At 34.9% G+C, this 19,489-nt stretch overlaps 1 protein-coding gene and 2 long non-coding RNA genes across 3 annotated transcripts in view; all 3 read right to left on the bottom strand.

The window, feature by feature from the left end:
* gbe1a (glucan (1,4-alpha-), branching enzyme 1a) overlaps nucleotides 1-19,489 on the bottom strand; it is a 265,946-nt gene that overhangs the window by 242,392 nt on the left and 4,065 nt on the right. The gene's annotated exons all lie outside the window — the stretch shown is intronic.
* LOC147842078 (uncharacterized) lies at nucleotides 2,044-3,219 on the bottom strand. The gene is made up of 4 exons (XR_015501150.1): nucleotides 3,141-3,219; nucleotides 2,746-2,821; nucleotides 2,363-2,440; nucleotides 2,044-2,069 (listed from the first exon to the last, which is right to left on the bottom strand). It is a non-coding gene; the product is annotated as an uncharacterized LOC147842078 (long non-coding RNA).
* On the bottom strand, nucleotides 4,245-5,079 carry LOC148679644 (uncharacterized). Its single transcript, XR_015944867.1, has 3 exons — nucleotides 4,990-5,079; nucleotides 4,642-4,703; nucleotides 4,245-4,365 (listed from the first exon to the last, which is right to left on the bottom strand). It is a non-coding gene; the product is annotated as an uncharacterized LOC148679644 (long non-coding RNA).

Genomic DNA, 19,489 nt, shown 5'->3' with positions numbered 1-19,489 from the left:
TTCACTAGCTTTTGGTAATGGTATTAATGTAGTATAATATAGCCTAAGGTGGATGTAGCGTTTTGCAAAAAATAAAAATAAATAAAGTTATGTTATGTTGTGTACATTCTGGCCAAATCTAACTTAGAATCTTATTATTATTAATCAATCTTTGCATATATTATTCCATATATTTATGGTGTATAGTTTTTTTTAACCAATTTAAGATGTTTGACAATGTGGGTTGGATTAATATGTAGCATTTTGGCATGTTTTTTTTACTTAATTATAGACATAAAATTAAATAAAAAATATCCTGGATTTGAAAATATTGTGTTCCTGGCCTTCACTGAGCTCAAGTTATAGTTTAATGTACAAAAATTGTGAATGAACTTCACTGTTGATGTCCTGAAAAATAATGTCAAAATAACCAACATTTTTTTAAATGGATATATCTCGTTTTGCAATGAAACTCTTCATATACAGTTGAAGTCAGAATTATTAGCCCCCCTGAATTATTAGACCGCTTGTTTATTATTTCCCCAATTTCTGTTTAACGGAGAGAAGATTTTTTTCAACACATTTCTAAACATAATAGTTTTAATAACTATTTCTAATAATAATTTCTAATAATGGACCTATTTAATCTTTGCCATGACGACAGTAAATAATATTAGACTAGATATTCCTTAAGACACTTCTATACAGCTTAAAGTGAAATTTAAAGGCTTCACTAGGGTAATTAGGTTAATTAGGCAGGTTAGGGTAATTAGTCAAGTTATTGTATAATGATGGTTTGTTCTGTAGATTATCGGGGGGAAAAAATATAGCTTAAAGAGGCTAATAATTTTGTCCCTTAAATGGTGTTTAAAAAATTTAAACTGTTTTTATTCTAGTCAAAATAAAACAAATAAGACTTTCTCCAAAAGAAAAAATATTATCAGACATACTGTGAAAATGTCCTTGCTCTGTTAAACATCATTTAGGAAATATTTAAAAAAGAAAATTCGAAGGGGTCTAATAATTCTGACTTCAACTGTATATATATATATATATATATATATATATATATATATATATATATATATATATATATATATATATATATATATATATATGAAAGTATATACAGTTGAAGTCAGCCCCCCTTTTTAAAACTTTTTTACAAATATTTCCCAAATGATGTGTAACAGAGCAGGGAATTTTTTCATAGTATATCTGATAATATTTTTTTCTTCTGGAGAAAGTCTTATTTGTTTTATTTCAGCTAGAATAAAAGCAGTTTTAATTGTTTATGAACTATTTTAAGGTCAATATTATTATCCCTCCAATAACTTGCCTAGTTACCCTAATTAACTTAGTGAAGCCTTTAAATGTCACTTTAAGCTGTATAGAAGTGTCTTAAAAAATATCTAGTCAAATAATATTTACTGTCATCATGGCAAAGAGAAAATAAATCAGTTATTAGAGATGAGTTATTAACACTGTTATGATTAGAAATGTGTTTAAAAAAATCTGCTTTCCATTAAACAGAAATTTAGTACAAGAAATAAACAAGGGGGCTAATAATTCTGACTTCAACTGTATATAATTAAAAAAATATATTTTATATATAATTTTATAAATATTTTATATAAAATTATTTAATATATTTTTATATATAATTTATAATTTTTATTTTGAAAAATATAATTTAGACAGTAGTACTCAAGGGTCCAGGGGTCTGTTCTTCGGACCTCGCTTAAATAATCTAAGATTATATTACAGATCCTGGATCTTTTAATCTTGATAACTCATCTTAGGCTAATTTGGTTCTTCAAAAAAGTTTGCGAATCAGATTAAACTGATCTGAGAGGTGTTGTGACTGTGTGTTGTGACAGATCTATCGATCCTCAAAATCATTATCAGCAATACAACGATTGGCTGACGGCACAGCAGCGTGATGACATCTGATTAATGGACAGTTATCAAAATTACATGAAATCCGTAGTAAACGGTTCGTTAAATCTGATATGCAATAACAGAGTTGTGTGTCACGTGCTGGAGCAGAGCAGTTCTCTTCCCGTCATATGGTCATCCTTCAATAAAAGCTAAATATAAAAAAATATATATTAGTTAGACAGTAGTACTCAAGGGTCCCGGTCCCCACTACGTCGGACCTTACTGTGTGTATTCAGGACTAAGTGTGTTTCACAGCTTCTCTAACATGCCTCCGGTCCCCACAATGTTACACTAGTGCATACATTCAAAAATTAGGACACACACTCTGTTTCATTTCTAGATTTTCATTAAGTTAAATAATTACAATTAAATGCACTACTACTACAACAACTACTACTACTACTAATAATAATAAAAATAACAACAACAATAATAAACACACCTCATCAGAGAGTTGTGGGTCACGTACTGGAGCAGAGCAGTTCTCTTCCTCTGTCATATGGTCATCCTTCAATATAAGCTGAATATAAAAAAAATTTATATTAGTTAGACAGCAGTACTCAAGGGTTCCGGTCCCCACTATGTCAGGCCTTACTGTGTGTGTATTCAGGACTAAGTGTGTTTCACAGCTTCTCTAACATGCCTCTGGTCCCCACAATGTTACACTAGTGCATACATTCAAAAATTAGGACACACACTCTGTATCATTTCTATATTTTGATTAAGTTAAATAATTACAATTAAATGCACTACTACTACTACAACAACTACTACTACTACTACTAATAATAATAACAACAACAACAACAACAATAATAAACACACCTCATCAGAGTTGTGGGTCTCCTACTGAAGCAGAGCAGTTCTCTTCCTCTGTCATATGGTCATCCTTCAATCAAAGCTGAATAAAAAAAATTTAAAATATATATTAGTTAGACAGCAGTACTCAAGGGTTCCGGTCCCCACTATGTCAGACCGTACTGTGTGTGTATTCAGGACTAAGTGTGTTTTACAGCTTCTCTAACATGCCTCTGGTCCCCACAATGTTACACTAGTGCATACGTTCATAAATTAGGACACACACTCTGTTTCATTTCTATATTTTGATTAAGTTAAATAATTACAATTAAATGCACCACTACTACAACAACAACTACTGCTACTACAACAACTAGTAATAATAATAATAATAACAACAACAACAATATTAATAAACACACCTCATCAGAGAGTTGTGGGTCTCGTACTGGAGCAGAGCTGTTTTCTCCTTCTGTCATATGGTCATCCTTCAGCAAACCTGAATATAAAAAATATATATTAGTTAGACAGCACTACTCAAGGGTTCCGGTCCCCACTATGTCAGACCGTACTGTGTGTGTATTGAGGACTAAGTGTGTTTTACAGCTTCTCTAACATGCCTCTGGTCCCCACAATGTTACACTAGTGCATATGTTCATAAATTAGGACACACACTCTGTTTCATTTCTATATTTTGATTAAGTTAAATAATAACAATTAAATGCACCACTACTACAACAACAACTACTGCTACTACTACAACTACTACTACTATTACTAATAATAATAACAACAACAACAATAATAAACACACCTCATCAGAGATTTGTGGGTCACGTACTGGAGCAGAGCAGTTCTCTTCCTCTGTCATATGGTCATCCTTCAATATAAGCTGAAAATAAAAAAAATTATATTAGTTAGACAGCAGTACTCAAGGGTTCCGGTCCCCACTATGTCAGACCGTACTGTGTGTGTATTCAGGACTAAGTGTGTTTCCCAGCTTCTCTAATATGCTTCTGGTCCCCACAATGTTACACTAGTGCATGGGTTCACCAATTAGGACACACACTCTGTTTCATTTCTAGATTTTGATTAAGATAAATAATTACAATTAAATGCACTACTACTACAACAACTACTACAACTACTACTAATAATAATAATAATAACAACAACATTAAACACACCTCATCAGAGATTTGTGGGTCACGTACTGGAGCAGAGCAGTTCTCTTCCTCTGTCATATGGTCAACTTTCAATATAAGATGAAAATAAAAAAATATATATTAGTTAGACAGTAGTACTCAAGGGTTCCGATCCCCACTATGTCAGGCCTTACTGTGTGTGTATTCAGGACTAAGTGTGTTTCACAGCTTCTCTAACATGCCTCTGGTCCCCACAATGTTACACTAGTGCATACGTTCACCAATTAGGACACACACTCTGTTTCATTTCTAGATTTTGATTAAGTTAAATAATTACAATTAAATGACTACTACTACTACAACAACAACTACTACTACTACTAATAATAATAATAATTATTATTATTATTAAATTTAAACACACCTCATCAGAGGGTTGTGGGTCTCCTACTGGAGCAGAGCAGTTCTCTTTTTCTGTCATATGGTCATCCTTCAATGAAAGCTGAATATAAAAAACAAAAAATAATAATTAGACAGTAGTACTCGAGGCTCCCGGTCCCCACTATGTCAGACCGTACTGTGTGTGTATTGAGGACTAAGTGTGTTTCACAGCTTCTCTAACATGCCTCTGGTCCCCACAATGTTACACTATTGCATATGTTCATAAATTAGGACACACACTAAGTTAAATAATTACAATTAAATGCACTACTACAGCAACAACATCTACTACTACTACTACTACTAATAATAATAATAATAATACTAATAAACATACCTCATCAGAGAGTTGTCGGAGCAGTTCTCTTCTGCAGTCATATGGGCATCCTTCAATGAAAGCTATTTAAAAACAGCTTTGTTATATAAGTCATGTCATGACTATAAAGCTTTCATGACAGTCTTATGAACCCCCCTTTAAAGTAAAGCATTACCCAATTAATTTAACTTTTTTTACCCATTAAGACAAGAAGAAGATATTAAGAGATTGATTTCATTATCTCTTATGGATGATGCAAACTCTATATTTTTGAACAGATTTACCCTTAATCTATATTAACATTAAAAAAACTCTTAGCTTTGCTGAATGTATTAAGGATTAATGTATTAAGTGATCAAAATGCCAAACCTTTCTCCAAGGCCAATCACATGCGCCATAGTCAAATGTTATTTCCTCTCCAAAGAAAATATCCCTGATTGCAAAAAGGCACAAATGAGGTTTCCTCTGAACAACGATCTTATTGACAGTGCAGTTAGGGTGCAGATGGTCATCATTCACCAGCCGGCCGAGGGTCTCGTCCTCATGATCGGCATCAATGCTGCAAAACTAAGAGAAAAGAGCAAGCAACATTTTAATTATGCCCTCTCATAGCAATAAAAAGCTAAACTATGGCATGAATACAAACACAATGAATATAATATATACATGAACATTTGAATGGGGAAAACACTTAACCACCTGTTCTTGTTTTACCATATAAAGTCAAACATAAAGAGAGTATTTTTATTAATATCTCATCTATGCTTTGCTTCCACAAGCTCTATCATTTGTACTCAACCACAAAACTTCCTTTAATAAATGTGGACAACGCAAACTCTGACCTAAAAGATTTAATGAAATGTGTAGGGTTCAAAAACTACAAAAACCTCACATTAGCATCCTCTCTGTGTGTGAATTATAAATACAGTAAACCTTTTGAAGTGGATTAGAACCTTTCCTCAATGTTGTTCTAATACTATTGAACACCTGTTCTTCTTTCTTAGGACAGTTTTAAAGAACTTTTTTTCCACTTCAATTGTTTACAGGTCACACTTTACAATCAGGTTTTATTAGTTAATGTACTTACTAACATGACCTAGTAATGAACAATGCATGTACAGCATTTATTAATCATAGTTTAACATTTACTAATGCATCATTCAAATCTAAATTCATGCTTGTACCAGTAATAATGCATTGCAATAATTACTGCATTGTGCGTGTTCAACTAGTAATGAACAACTTTATTTTCATTAACTAAAGTTAAACAACATGAACAAATACTGTAATAAAGTATTATTCATTGTTCATGTTAGTAAATGCATTAACCAGCATTAACTAATTTAACCTTATTGTAAAAGGCTACCAGTTGACAGCAAATAAATAAATAAAACACACACAGTGAACATTTATGTACTTTTATATATGTTTTACACTAAGTTGGAGTTTATTATAATTATTTAGCTAAAATAAAACGTTTCTACACGTCATAGAACAATAAATTAAGTACATTTCTAGGACCAGATGGCCCCACATTTTAATTATAACCTCTATATCACTACATTAACGTATAAATAGTATATAATAGTGTTATTTCAGGATTAACGTTACATGTTTAAAGCAATTAACCATTTAAAAAGTACGATACAAGAACTATGAAAACATACCTTAGTAACCTTCTATATATTCGGTTTCCAGTGAATGGGTCTTGTCAGTGGAGCTGGTGATGTGTTTCTCCGCATCTTTTAATGGTTTTATCCTCCGTCGATCCATTTAGCCGCCCGGTGATTGGTGACTGTATGACCGAGGCTCATGCACTACACCCCGGCCTCTGACTCACGTAGCACCGGGCAGTTAGCACGTTAGCACATTAGCGCGAGTAACTTTTACTCGTGTAAACAAGTTAAATTACATACCGAACTGTAGTTTGTGTCTTATCAGTGTTATATTAATACGTAATTTGAAACAACATCGATTAAAACACCCAGGAAATTCGTTAAAACATTTAATTAACTATACCTGATAACGTTAACTGTCAAAATATGCAACATAAGTATTTGTCATATAACCGATTTCATTACATTATGATGGTGAAAAACATTATAACTTACCAGAAAATTCGATTAATTTGATGATAGATCTTAATTAAGTTGATTAAAGTCGGATTCATTTATGAGATCTGCGCATGTGCAGTAGCCAGAGTGTGTAAATTGCGCCAAGTGTGTGTCAGGGTGCAGTACCGCCATCCGACTACAGGACCGCTATAGAGCAGTGCGCCGACACACACTTACACACTCAATTCAGGTAAATGGTCAAGGTGGGGATCAGTGAAAAAAACTGCACTAGGCATATCAGCAACGCCCCCTGAGTCTTTTAAAGGCAAAACATAGTGGGGACCGGGCGATCGGTCCCCACTATGTTTTTGGTCCCCACTTTGTGAGTGTGCTATCATGCTGAGGTCCCCACCATGTAATAAAAACAAACACACACACACACACACACACACACACACACACGCACACACACACACACACACACACACACACACACACACACACACACACACACACACACACACACACACACACACACACACACGCACACACACACACATTTATTTATTTTTTTTTATTATAGTTTTAAATTTAAACTATGTAGAAATACAGTAATTAAATACAATTCTGTAGCTCCTGGTCAGTTATAATTCAGACTCAACATTGTCTATCTTGCTGACTATTTCGGATGCACACATTGCAATATCGATGCTGAAACAGTATACAGTATTGTGCAGCCCTACCATATAGTGAAGAAATATGTTTTTAACTTTGATTTATATATATATATATATAAAAAAAAAAAACTCTTATTGGATGATATTCAGATAGCAAATCAGAGATGAAGGAGCAAGGCCATGTAAACATTTAAAAAACAAGCAGTAGCACTTTTTAAAAAGACATCAACACAGGTGTGATATGTTTATATTTACAACCACCTGTCAAAAGACTAGCAGCTGCATTTTAAACCATTTGTAGTCTAGATATGGAAGAACTGCTTATTTCCAGATACAGAAAATTACAATAATCCATTCTAGCAGAAATAAAGGCATGAATAGCACTTTTAAAGTGCTTAAAAGAAAAGAACATCTTTTCTTTAGCCAACGCTCTTAATTGGTAAAAACTTGACTTGATAACTGAATTTATTTGCCAATATAATAAATTTAAGTGGACTGTCAAATATGACACTAAAATATGATTTCACACAGAAAGACAAATACCGTAATTTACATGGAAGATGTTTGGAATGTCAGAAGAGCCAAAATGATATTTGTCTTACTCTCATTAAGATAAAAAAATAAAAATAAAAAAAACTGGCAAATAGCGAGTCGACATCTTTTTTGTGCTTTAGGAGCAAGTAAATTCGAGTGCCGCCTACATAGCAGTGATTGTGCATGTCATGCTTTTTAAAAATAGAGGCAAATGAAAGCATATATAAAGAGAACGATAAAGGGGCCAAACAGCACCTTGGGGAACCCTACAAGTCAGGGAGACCACCCGTGAAAAATACTGTCCAATAGTGATTGAGTAATGTTATTTATTTTCACTATTATGTTTTTATGATTTTTATTTCTATTAAATCTCAAAACACAACTTCAAACCTTTATATGCAGCTTTATTTCTATAACTCAAACATTTAAATCTTGTAATGCCACTTTGTTTCTCGTAACTACAACATTTCAGCACGCGTTTTTGTTTTAAAAAAATGTCTAATAGATGTCTAACCATAGTCGCCTTAGCTAAAACGAGGCTAGATTTGGGCTGTCAGTGAAAATCTAATAGATGTCTAACCATAGTCGCCTTAGGTAAAACAAGGCTAGATTTGGGCTAGATTTGAAAATCGAATAGATGTCTAAGAATAGGCCAAAACTAGACGTCTATTAGATTTTCACTGACAGCCCAAGTTTAGCCTTAATCTAACCAAGCTGTCTACATTTAGATGTCTGTTAGACATCTAATGTCCCTGCAAAGTTTTGCTCCAACACTAATCAAACACATACTGTATGAACATGCTAATGAGTGTCTTCAAAATCACTAGAAATCTATTGGCAGGTGTGTTTGATTGGAACTAAACACCAGCCCTCCAGGACCGAGTTTGCCCATCCCTGCTCTAGAATAACCCCTATTGCCATCCACAATGTACTATGTGTAACACAAAAGCCACCTCCTCTTGTCCTAATCAATATCTCAGAACATTGAAAAACAAAGGCTGCAAAAAGACAGACAAGCTTGCAGACAAAACAGCCACCACCTGCATTTCAGTAATGTGTTTCACCAGAGAGGGAAAACGTGTGTGTGTGTGTAGTTTGACTGTGCTTGACATCCACGCTTTCTGTGCCTACTAACCAAACTCTGCACATAAATATCACAGACGGAGACCACCTCATAACCAATTCTGAGTCCCCGCATGGACTTGTGGAACGCCTGACTGCACGTTTTGAAGTTTAATGAAAAAAGTTTTACATGCATGCAGGAGCTGTGGAGGAAACCTATTTATGCATTCCTTATGAGTGCCACCAGCACCAGAATAGGCTTAATTGGTGTATGCCATCTTATTCAAATCTTATACTCTAAATAACATTACTTTTGTTTTTTTGTTTCCCACCCCATTTAAGCTTTGCATTTATCCAGTCCCCTGGGTGCACCATTCTGAATAAAAATGAACCTTATCAAAAACATTGTCTGAGGAAGGGAATATTAAGAAGGCGAGAATAAATGAGGCAGCAAAAAATTAGTGGTTCTCTGTTGGCAGGAAGCAAAGGTGGTATGACATGTTTACTTATGAGAGAGGAAAGAAAAAAAAAAAAACACAATTACTAGGAAAGTCTCTAACAATTGGAGTCCTAGACTAACATTGTACAAAGGTCAAAGGTGGATTGAGACCTGGCTAAAGTGTAAGCATACCTTGCGCACTCATAATGACTACAGATGTAATATAACATCATATTTGGATCATTTTAACATCACATAACACACTTCACTTTAACACAAAAGGGTTGCTTTCTGTCAGTTTACCTGTGCCCCTGTTCACTCGTATGACAATGCATTTTTATTGATCCAATCACATGCAAATTATGCTAAATACCAGTGTAAATGGGGTCTTAAATATTTTGTGCTCTATATATCTTTTCTACAATATTACAGGAAATGTTAAAGTGCTATTTAAAAGGCAGGATTTAAGCTTTGCTGTCAATAATCCAGCCCGGCCTCATTGTAAATATGTGCTTCAGCCTGTATGTAAAATACTTTGCTCCCTATACGTTTTGTTTCACGTTTCAGATGGCAAAGCCACTAGAGAGTGCAATGTAATTTTTTGTGAATCTGAAATACATTCCTAAGGGTGTGTTTTGTTGTACATTTAATGCACATCCTTCTTGTATTTACAAGAAGTAGGGATGCAACAAATAACTAATTTAAATTCACTATTAACCGTGCTTTAATTTGTAATGATTAATTAATCAGAAAGTCTTCACATCACCGGTTTCTGCATGGAACACACTGCAGCAACTAAACAAAGTTGCTAACTGTGCGCAAGTTTAAAGTTCCAAGTTTGTACACTGAGGCTAATACCCATGCACATCGGATTAACTGGCTGAGCCTATTAACCAAGGGCCAATCACATGTCGCTTCTTTTGTGTGTGCAGGTTCATTATCTCTTTTCTTGTGCGCATATTGGGAGTGACGTGCATGCAGTGTGCACGTGGCACAACGCGCTCATGCATTCCAGGTGCACCTAGTTGAAAGAATGGCACAAGCGCACTGTAAGTCACATGACAAGAACTGACCGTTCAGCTTCATAATTTCTATGAAAATTTCTATGGAATATACACATTTCGACTCAAAGGAGAAAAAACAAAACAAAATGAAAATATCAAACAAGTTCATAATATAGTCTATCAAAAGTGGCTTTCAGACAGAGGTGCAGCAGCATTTGACTATATTTGTTTTCTTTAAAAGCAAAATACTTAGCTAATATTATTCTTAGATAGGCAAATACTATTCTTTATTTATTCTTATTTGTATTTATTTATTGTTCTGTCATTTATTTTCAGGGTAAAATGGGCTATTGTTTGTTTTATTTTGTTTTACAGACAATTGTTTTGTGCTGTATTATTTAGTTACTGAGCAGCAATAAATAACAGTTTAAAATATAAGAAGTTTCTTTGTGATTTTCTAAATTAGTAATGTTTTGAAATTAATGAATACATATAGTGATAACCGTGAAACTGTAATTATTCTTCAGACTATAACCGTACAACCAAAATCTTTAATCATTGCATCCCTAACAAAATGACAGGTGTTACATACAAGAGCGCTGCAACAGATGTGACGTTCAATGTGCAGCTTTTATTGGAGTATGGTCAAACAGGCAGGGGTCAAACTCAAAACAACAACAAACAACAATGTCAGAGGTAATCCACAAAGTGTAATCCTAGAAACAAGCAATGGCAGCAAACATTCATGCATGATAATCAGTCCAAAAATAAAACAAGAACAAGGGCAAGGAAACAGGAACAATGCTTGGAGTAGCATATAAACAATAACAAGACTTTGCAAACTCAGTTTGTGTGCGTGTATGTGTGTGTGTGTGTGTGTGTAAGTGTGTGTGTGTGTGTGTGTGTGTGTGTGTGTGTGTGTGTGAAGATGGTGTTTATATTGTGTGATAATGGGCTGAAGGTGTAATCTAATGAAAGTTTCTGAGAGACAACCACAGATTCTAGGATATGAAGTCCGGGTGAGTGACAGATGTGAGGCGTAGGGTGCCATGTGTGTGTCTGGTGGTCACTCTAGCTGGTGACCTTGACAACGGGGCAGCAAGCCACTGACCTAAACCCTAAACTAAACCCAAATAATAGTGCTTTCCAAAACAAATGTAAAAGAAAAGTGCCACTACATACTTTTACCATGATTTTACCTTGACTTTTGTGAAACCATGTTTCACCAGACTCAAATCCAAGTGTTCTGCAACACAAACACATGAGCTACCAAGCAAACTGACAATATCTATCTCCATATCAAGACAGACACTTTTAAGGTGTTTACTGGTATTTTCATTTGGGTTTGTACAAAAAAACTGCATGAAAATAATCCTTTATTGATTGATATTATGCCCCTATAAATATAATTTGTGTGAAAAGAAACAAAGACTGTTGGTATCATACTACCCTGTGGCTTTCATACAGTTTAAAAGTAATTTCAGTCAAAAGCACATTTTTGCAATTTCACAAAGCACATATATCCAATGAACCTGTATTGCAATCATTTTTTAATAAAAAAGTGAAAAAATATATATTTTTATATCAGTCTTGTTTCTAAATTCACAGCTTTTGGTGTAGTTATGCTGAAAGAAAGCTTTTGACAAGAAAAGTAGTTAAAAAGGGAAAAAAAGGGAAAAAGAGATTAAATAACCTCCTAAATATGTCTCCTATGCCTAGATCTGATCGACCAAAACACATTTTAACATCATACAGTTTATGTAAACAGGGCCTATAAGCCAGGCTGTAACCTTTTCCTCCCCTAAAGCACTCCTGAATCTGACTACTTCTAAAATCACAAACTAAGTGTACACTTTACATTATCTTACCTCTGCTTTACATACAGTGAGCATAATGATCAACAGGCTCTTTAAAATTGCCAACAGCGTCATCTCTGGCCCCCAAGAGAAAAGGGGCCATTATCAGTGATGAGGGCAATCAATCAAACTGATTCATTTCCAAAGCAATAAATACGACATTTCAAGCAGGGCTGAAAGAGAGAGATATCAGGACGTAATGACTCTCACTAGGGTAGAAGTGTCATCAGCAACACCAGGGGCCTCATGTATCAACGCTGCGTACGCACAAAAACTTTGCGTACGCCAGGTTTCACGCTCAGAATCGCTCACGTTTGGATTTACTAACAATGAACTGAACGTGGGAATGTGCGCAGCTTCACGGCAGGTTTCTGGCAGGCGTACGCACATTTTTTGTGCGTGTCTGTTTTATTTCCATTGGCGACTCCTAGAGGCAGTTGTGTTAAATTCCTCTCTACAAAGTGTCTGATCCTTGCAATGGCGTCTGTATGAGACGGGTTCATATAGCAGGTAAATAAGGTTTCCATACCATACAGTTGAGCAGCTAAACATTAAAGCACAATTTGCAGCGGTCGCCTGTTTTCCCAATGTAATCTGAGCTATCTACTGCACGCACATTGCTATAAAGACACTATGTGAAGATAAATTTGCATGCGTGAATCAGAAACATTTCCATTCAATAAATGTGCAAATAAAATATGATGCACAAACTTATTGATGATTCCTACTTGTCTTTCTCGTGATAAATAGTGGGCAAAATCTGATATGTAGCGGGGAAAAAAAAGAAGAATGAATTCATCAGACGCTGGATTCGAGCCGAGTTATGCTCGAACGTGTCAGTACACGATCATATGCTTCTTATGAGGTGCGCCACTGAGACTGCGAGGGTACTGCAACATTTTACAGATATAAACCACACTAATTCTTTTTTAAATCCACTCAGTGCGATGTTCAGACCCAACTGTGTTAACCGTATCAGCTAAACTCTCCCACTCTATTTTTTTTCTTTTGTTGTTAATTCCGCCGAACAAACTTGCAAATAACACCGCTTTTCTCCGGTCTACCTCCGAAAGCAGCACCTCAATTTCACATTCTGTTCAAAGTTTCTCTTTTTGCTTGCTTTTGCCATTGCTTTTTCGTTGGGTTTTTACATTAGCATAGTCATTAGCATATTCATACGGGGGAGGAGGCAGGGAGGGGTTTTGTGCTCGTGCATGTTGCGCTCAGTTTCACGTTCATTCAGATGTACAAAAGAATATGCGTGAGATTCGGCGTACGCAGTGTTTCATACATCTGAATTTTTTTCTGCGTACGCACATTTACAGCTTTGTGCGTACGCAATGTTTTAGTAAGATTTCCACGCAAGTCTTCGTACATGAGGCCTCTGGTCCTCAGCAGTAACAAAACCAGCAAATAAATAAATAAATAAATAATCTCTTAACCTTAAAAGCTTCCATCTTAGCTGAGAAGTGGCTAAAAGGGAGGGCAAATAGGAACTAGTCTATGCCTCAGACATCACAATCTTTTTTAACGCGAACAGCTAATGCAAAAGGCACACAAGATGAGAACCACTGCATGATCTTCATTGCCATCATCTTATTGATTGAATTATACAGGATTTCTGGAAAAGATGAGTCACAACTTTTAATTGTTCACTGGAAAACAAACTTGTTGTAACTATCAGTACTTATCAGGATCAGATAAACACTTAATTGTTGGCTCTTGATCACTTATGACATTTCTTAATTCTTTGCATGCTGGTCTGTTTTTGTATGAACAATAGGTCCAACACAAGAGACAACCTCCTGTTCTTTCTCGTGAAGCAAATATGGAAGTAACTAACTGAGGGCTGGCTCCAACAGTCATTACATTTCCATTGACTCCCATGTTATAATGCCCTACTTTACAGCAGAAAAAAGGTGTTTCTGCTTCAGAAAAATGTTTTTGTGTCTATATATTTAATATAACCCATCGTGACAACTGTGAGGGGGTAATGTTTTTAAACTCATCTGTTTAATTTATCTTAAAGGTGGTGTATGTAAGTTTTCGACTCTTTTAAGGCATAAAAATACCATAAACTGTTTGCAAATATTTAAGAAACATGATTGTTTATCTGAAAAACAATGCTAAAGTCAGATTTTTTGCTTTAAACATGTAAGTTACGTGCCAAAACAGATGTCTTTGTTTGGTTCTTTTAACCCGCCAAAATGAAAGTTTAGCCAATTATATTTCAGAATCCCGAGCATATAATTCATTCAGTCAGAAAGGCTCTCAAAGTGGGTGTCCGTGACTGAAATGTGACCTCCGGTGGACAGTAACAGCCTCCGAAATGAGACGCAGATTTAGAGTTCCACATGAGGTGGTAATTAATTAGCAAATAATAAAAATATTACAAACGTAAACATTATGTAAGCAGATCTGAGGTAAACTATCTGCTGCTGCTTTCTGTAGTCTGATGGCATTCAAATTAACATTATTAGCATTTACTTAGATGATTGGTGTTCACCTTTGAGAAATAGAAGCCGTTTGTAAAATATACATTTCAAGTGATTTTAGTTAAAAATTAACTTTAGCCATTGATTTTAGTTAAAAAAAAGCGATAAAATCAGCCTTAAATCACGTTTAGGTTTGATAGTCAGGCACACTTACGCCAATCTGGAAACCTTTCGTGGACTCTTCAGCGGAGGAGCCAAGTAAAAATGTGTTTTGATCCAGGATTGCAATACCTACTTCAACTACTGGGTGTCAAACTTACATACTGCAGCTTTAAGCTTTTCAATTCTGCATAATTAAGGCTTGGTTACTAAAGTGACAAGTATCTACTACTGGCTATCATATCATCTTAGTTGATTCCAGATGCTGAACTTGAATATTTGTGCTTTTGTTGGCTTTACACAGTCCATTGCTTTTTAGGATTATTTCATAAGTTTAGAGTTGGGGTAGATGTTAATAAAACCCAATTAAATGTTAACTTCCAGCCAGCACTGTATCCTTTTTTGGCACTGTGACAAGATAGCACTGACAAGAAAGTGATTATTGGACATTGGTATTGATATTGGACAGAATTATATAAAATTATATAAAATAAAGTAATATAGTATATAATATGGTATTTTTTTATTTACACACAATTATGTTCTAAATTCACATAAATAAATAATAAAAAAAAAAAATAAAATAAATAAATAAATAAATAAATAAATAAATAGCTAAAACCACTTTGACCTTTTAAGTGGAAAAAAGATCTGTAGATCCACCGTGGCCCATGGCATCTGGTCCCTAAACATAAAAATCTTTGTGCATATTTGGTACATTTTAAGACCACACTATAAATGGAAAAGTTCCCTGCATCAAAACCTAATTGGGTCAAGATATTTAGTTTTTATCCAAGGCTGTAAAAGAGAGCTTGAGAGAAAGCTCTTACTGTATATGCACTTGATTTTTGCATGTTTAATGCTAATGAAAAATTATTTATGAATCATTGTTAACACATTAAACATAATTTCGGAAATATTAAAAAAAGAGAAAAAATAATCAATGTTGGGTGGGGAGGTGGGGGCTAGAAATTCTGAATTCTACTGTATATTATTGTTATTGTGCCTTATTTTACTTTCTTGGTCAGGATCCTTAACACTCAGAACAAAAATATGCCCAGAGCCTCTTCATGTGACGTAATGAGTGGCGATGCCACAAAGGAATTTGAAAGTTTTTAATGTGCTGCGATGAGTTTGCTGCGGTTGTTATCAGTGGCAAATCCTTTTATAGAGCAGCAATGTTTTCTGCCATACAGCTCTCATCACCAGTCTGCTCTCTGTTCCAGTATTATCACACAATACAATGCATTTAAAAACATCCCTTCGACTACTCACTGACATGCAGCTGCATAAACTATATATGTGCTAGATTATTATTGACAGCAAAATCCTGCCTTTAAGTAGAGCTTCAACATTTCCTTAATTTCGATGTTATAGAAGTAGGTCATTAGGCAACTATATACAGTTATTTATATATATATATATATATATATATATATATATATATATATATATATATATATATATATATATATATATAATCCGCTGTATTGAGTGTCTACTACATGATGAAATATTATAATCACCATTAAAATAAACACGTTCACAGCCTGACCAATGAGATGCCAGACAATCATATGACTGAGATTTCAAAAATATTGCATACTCCATATTGCACCTTCCCTAAAGGAATGAAGCTGTAAGAAAATAAACGTGGTGTTAAGTGGGTATTGGTATATTTTGAATGGCAAAGTGCATTTGCATACTTCACAAAAGCATTTTCTTTTTCAGCAGAAAGTTTACTGTCAAACGCTCGTCATGACTGAAACCCCCTGTGACAATATTCTGCTGACAATGCCTGACTTAATTTTCACTTTCTGTCTCCCAGTCTCACAAAAACCATCCCATGGAAGTCTCGGGTGCATGTGCCCATGTCTGCACGAGTGTGTCTGTCTGAGAGGCTCTAGACATTAAAGTGAATTTTAACAAGGTATGACGACTGGCTGGTGGTATGGGGGAAACCTGCCAAGCTCAGACGCTGTCTCTCTGTGTGCCATCTCACCCTGTTTTCACAAGCTCTGGCCAATTAGCTGCTTTCTCTGTCTACTGGACTGGCTGACAGTCCTATATCTTTCACCATGAGTTCTATATGAACATTAATAATCAAAAAAATGTCTGGAATCCATGACAGTCACTGTAAAGCTGCTCACGTTTACTCTATATAGCACATGCAGGTGCTGTACATCGGTCCCAAATTATTATGCCATCGAGTAGACTGCAAGATGGTATCATGGGTATTCTGAGGTGAGGGGTAGTCTGGTCAGGTCACCAAAACAACATTGTGACTTTTCTATTCTTTAAAAAAGAGACATTACCCGGAAATGACCAACTATTAATATACAATATTAAAAACATATGACTTTAATTAAAGCAAACAACATGGGTGGAGATGAGACTGTGAAAAATAGACTTATGTTTTTATGTATACTTAAACTTTGTGTACAGACTGTAGGCGTGCACATACTTGAACCAAAATAATGATGGACTATATGACTGTTGGTTCATCCTCCACAATGGGTTATATGCACAGTTAGTGTCTTTCAGCCAACAATAAACTTCCGGTGAAAGCTTAATGTGATTATTTTCAATTTTATAAGGTTTATTTTACAGAATTGATTTTGTAATGTCATTAAAATACATTCAGTCAAATAGACTTCCTTTATATAGTTATCCAAGCTTAAAACAAGATGAAAGACCGTATAACCACTAGCCAAAGGATCAGCGGGCTAGAGCAAAGACTTCACTGAAAATACTGGGGTTAAATAAACTGTCATATTTTAAAGACATGGCGGGGGAAAATTGAATTTAATGCAGTGCTTTTTGTCTAGCCTTAGACCCACTTAGTATCGTATATCTATCAGGCAGTGAAGATTACTGATTTTTAAAGAAATCAGACTTTTAATATGGCAATTTTATAATGGAAAGACAGTTCAACAGAAGCACTGAGGCTGGCTGGTTGAAATTAAAAGTATTTTGCATATAAGTCCCTATTGCATACTGTCTGAGTAGGTAGTACTTTTATTTTAAACTTCACAACAATTACAAGGTATGCTTTTTATGACAGAGTAGTAGGCTATAGAAAGAGTCAAAGCATATAGGCTAACATGAAATGTTTAACCTAAAAACCATTACAGCTAATGATAATAAAGCCTCTATGGTTGTATTCAGAGAAGGAGATCAAAAGATGTGCTTCACATGACCAAGTTAGCATTACTTTTTTTTTTTCCAATGACAAGTAATAGTCATTCTCATCACTCTGAAATAAAAAAAATCGCTGGTAGAAGTCATACAGACAACAATATCCACCATGATGCTTCACTTCCATTCATACAATTTGTCTTGTGGCCTCATGGAACAGTGTCAAATGCAATGGACTCCTCCTGTATTTCAAATACTATGAGTTAAATTGTACAACTCATGTCCACTTAATACAGTAGGTGTATTTGCTACAGTTTTTTAACCAGTATTTTTAACCGTGGCAACATGAGGGCGCAATGGGTAGTACAATTGCCTCACAGCAAGAAGCGTACTCAAGAGCGGTGTTGTTGCGCGCCTACTGAAGGGCGGGACGGAGGATGTGTCGCGTCGCGGGGGCACTTTTGATCATTTTGGAAGGGCACTTTATATCCAAGACTAAAAAGGGCATGTGCACTGCACAGGTTGAGCCCTATGTCCAAACTTTGCCGAATGCCAGATGCAAAAAAAAAATAAAATGTTGTCCCAGGCCAAATTTTACATCCATCCATCCATTCATCCATATGCGTGTCTGTGTGATGTATGGATAGATGTGTGTGCGTATATTATTATGGAATTATTTTATTTCGGTTGTCCAACTGTTTTTCCTGTGCTGTGCGATTAGCTGAGCTACCTCATAACTAGCCACACTGCAAAAAATGCTTTTCTTACTTAGATTTTTTTTTTTTTGTCTTTGAGTCCAAATATCTAAAAATTCACAAATCAAGAAATAATTTCTAGACAAGCAAAAAATATTGTCTTGTTTTGAGGAATAAAATGCTAATATTAAGTGAGTTTTCCCTAAAACAAGCAAATTAAGGGGGTAAGCTAAATAAACTTATGTCAAAAGGAAAAACAAGATTATTTCGCTTATCCCATTGGCAGATTATTTTGCTTGTTTTAAGGAAACTCACTTAATATTGGCATATTATTTATTAATAAATTAGAAAATTCTCCTTTATTTAAGATTTTTTAGATATTTGGACTTGAAACAAGACAAAAAATATTTTAAAAAAAAGTGTAGAATTTTCTTGCACTAGCACAAAAAACTGCTGTTGTTGAGCTGAAGGGGCAGCTGCTAATTGTTTTACTTTTTGATCTCAATCTGCACCAGTGTAAGAGCTGAAGGCCTGATGCTTTGTTTCATAATGTTTTTTAATATTATATTCCTTTATTACTGCAACTGATTTCTGGCAAATTAAACAGATACATTTCCCGCTGACCTCTGTGAAGAAAAAATCGTTGCCCCAACATGACTGAAACTTGCACTGACTGTTGGTTTTCCTTTTTCTTTGTGCGCCATGTCTCGCCAAAATGTGATTATCAATTATGTTTCCTTCAGTTTGGTCGGTTAGTTTTATTTCTTAACAAGAAGTGCTGCCTAATTGAAGGCATGTAACAGCGACACCCGGTGG

This window comes from Danio rerio, chromosome 10, assembly GCF_052040795.2.
Source record: "Danio rerio strain M-AB ecotype USA chromosome 10, GRCz13ab, whole genome shotgun sequence".
Classification (NCBI taxonomy): domain Eukaryota; kingdom Metazoa; phylum Chordata; class Actinopteri; order Cypriniformes; family Danionidae; genus Danio; species Danio rerio.
The sequence above is the reverse complement of the archived record's forward strand: the minus strand, read 5'-3'. Positions and strand labels throughout refer to the sequence as shown.